The sequence below is a fragment of the Neophocaena asiaeorientalis genome, unplaced genomic scaffold (assembly GCF_003031525.2).
Source record: "Neophocaena asiaeorientalis asiaeorientalis breed wild unplaced genomic scaffold, Neophocaena_asiaeorientalis_V1.1 scaffold606, whole genome shotgun sequence".
In the NCBI taxonomy this organism is placed as follows: Eukaryota; Metazoa; Chordata; class Mammalia; order Artiodactyla; family Phocoenidae; genus Neophocaena; species Neophocaena asiaeorientalis.
Genome location: NW_020173687.1, coordinates 2,290,703 through 2,292,933, shown reverse-complemented (window position 1 = coordinate 2,292,933; position 2,231 = coordinate 2,290,703). Strand labels below are relative to the sequence as shown.

Below are 2,231 nucleotides of genomic sequence, written 5' to 3'. Positions count from 1 at the left end.
AGTGCGGGACGCGGGGAGCTCTGCCCGAAGCGGACCCGCCGAGCATCTCTCAGCCACCCCAGGTCCGCGGCCGCTGCCCCGGAGCTTGGCTCTCCCGCGCTGGGGCAGGCTGCCCGCTGGCGGAGCCGGCGAGCCCTCCGTCGCCCGCTCGCCGCGCTCCTCCGGAGTTGGCGAGCCCAGCCCGGGCTAGGGCTGAGGACGAGGGGAGCTGGCGGCGGCCGGCCGGAAGTCAGGGTGTTGGGGACACCCGGTCTGGCCGCCCCTGCTGGGGGCCGGTGCTCCCGGCGCGGCGCCGCATCCGTCCTCGTTCTCTGGGTGCTGGCAGGAGCCGCCGCTGCTGGTGGGCGGCGGATGTGGACCGAGGGGCATTCTCGGCGCGGACTTCCCGCGGCGCCTGCTGCAGCCAGTGTTCGGCGGGGCCCTCGCGTCTCGGAGCGGGGCCGCAGAGCCAGGCGCCAGGCAGGAGCAGGGTGAGGTGCACCCGGGAGCGCGGTCCGGGCGCCCGCCTTCCTGCGGAGCCCCGCGAGCTCTGTCCCCAGCCCTGTGCTGCGCCTGCAGGGTGCAGGTCCCGAGGGCAGCGTGCAGGCTGCGCCGGGGGGCGCCCCTAGGGTAAGGCAGCGGGGCCGCGAGAGTTGCAGGAACCCCCTCTCGTGGCCGATCGGCCTCGCTGCTCCTCCAGGGCCTCGCTGTTGTAACCTCGGAAATAAACAAGTGCCCGCGGCCGGAGGCCCGCTCTGAGGCTCGGGGCGTTTGGGTGCGCTCGACCCACGCCCGGGCGGGTGGAAACTTTCCTGGGCGAGTTAGGTATCCCCGGGCTTCGGTCCTATTTGGAGCTTCGTTCCCGAGGCACGGAGCCGCGGTGTGGAGCTTTACCCGAGGAGTGACCCTCCGCCCTGCCCTGCCTCCCCTTGGTGCTTTTTGATGGGGGCGCCGCGTACAGGCCGGCGTCAGGGTCCCGGGAGCTGCGGGCTGGGGCAGCCTCCGGAGCCGAGGACGGGCGGGCGGCGGCGCGCAGGCCTGGAGGAGGCGGGGAGGTGCGTTCCGCTTGGTGGCCCCGCGACGGCGCGACTGCGGGGTTCGGGCTGCGCCCCTGCTCCTGCGCTCGCCGCGGAGCCGGGAGCTGTGGCGCTCCTTCTTCTGACGCGGGGCTGGCTTCCCGTCGCACATGCAGCCTCTCCCTCCGTTCCCCATCCCTACGCAGCTGACCTAGCTGCCACTCCCCGCAGCCTGGGAGGGGCTCTTCGCCCACCTCCACACTTCCCTGCCCTCCCAGCGATCAGGGTTCTAGACCTCCCACTGGGCAGGATAGCCCAGGGTGCGCCGGGGGACAGGACAGGAGGACACCCACCTTCTTTGGTCAGTTAGGGAAGCTCTGGCCTGGTTAGGCTGGAGATGAGGGCTCCAAAAGTGGACAAGCGTCCAAGAAGTGGAGGGTGGGTGGAAGCCTCGGCCGCCTCCCTGCAGCCTTCCCGAGAGCCAAGCTCCGAGGTGGAGCTGAGTCTTGGAGAATCTCCTTTCCTGCCCTGCCCCTCTCCTTCCTCCTGGCCACCACAGGGAGGAGAAGGCCTGCTGGCCCACCTCGGCCCAAGCCTGAGCACTGGGGTGGGAGGGTGACACGGCCCTGGCAGGAGCCTGCTCCCTTGGCCGCCCCTCCTCTGTGTCTGCATTTGCTAACTCCTGGCTCTGCTGCTGGACAGTCCTCAGACCTTCCCTTCTGCCACGTGTGGGTGAGGCCCTGACAGGACCTCAGCCTCGCCATCCGCCGGCCCTCCCTCCCTGCTGCATGCCCCCCGTCCCTGGCCAACGTGGAGACCACAGGGGCAGACCCCAGATTATGTCTGGGAGGAGGCTCTGGTGGACCAAGGCTTGTCATAGCTGGAGACCTTGCATGCAGGAGGCCCGACTAAACGTGGGTTGGATGCAATTTCCGTGAACCTGTGTTTTTTCTGACCTCTCTTGTTTTTGTTCTCAGGCCCACAATGGAGATCTTACAGCCAGGGAGACCTGCAAAGCTGGATTCTCTGAAGAAGATTACACGGCATTAATCTCCCAAAATATTCTGGAAGGAGAGAAGGTCCTCAAAGGTAAGGCAGACATGTAAATGAAATGGCATACCATGCTCTGGATTAGGGAAACATTACCACCCACAGAAAAAGAGGCTCGGCTGGCTTTGAGCCAGGCTCTTTGCAAAAAAAAAAAAAAAAAAGGGGGAGGGGGCAGTGGAGGGGCAG

The 2,231-nt window shown here is 67.1% G+C and overlaps 1 protein-coding gene across 3 annotated transcripts in view; it reads left to right on the top strand.

Moving 5' to 3' along the window:
* The first annotated feature begins 340 nt into the window (after positions 1–340).
* The window catches only part of CDH4 (cadherin 4), a 573,059-nt gene continuing 571,168 nt past the window's right edge, over positions 341–2,231 (top strand). Inside the window, exons 1-2 of one of the 3 annotated variants that reach the window (XM_024750194.1) lie at positions 341–470; positions 1,973–2,084. The gene's annotated coding sequence lies outside the window, so the exon portion shown is untranslated. Of the gene's footprint in view, positions 471–1,972; positions 2,085–2,231 lie in introns of those variants that run through there. The other 2 variants (XM_024750195.1, XM_024750192.1) reach the window with 2 other exon arrangements.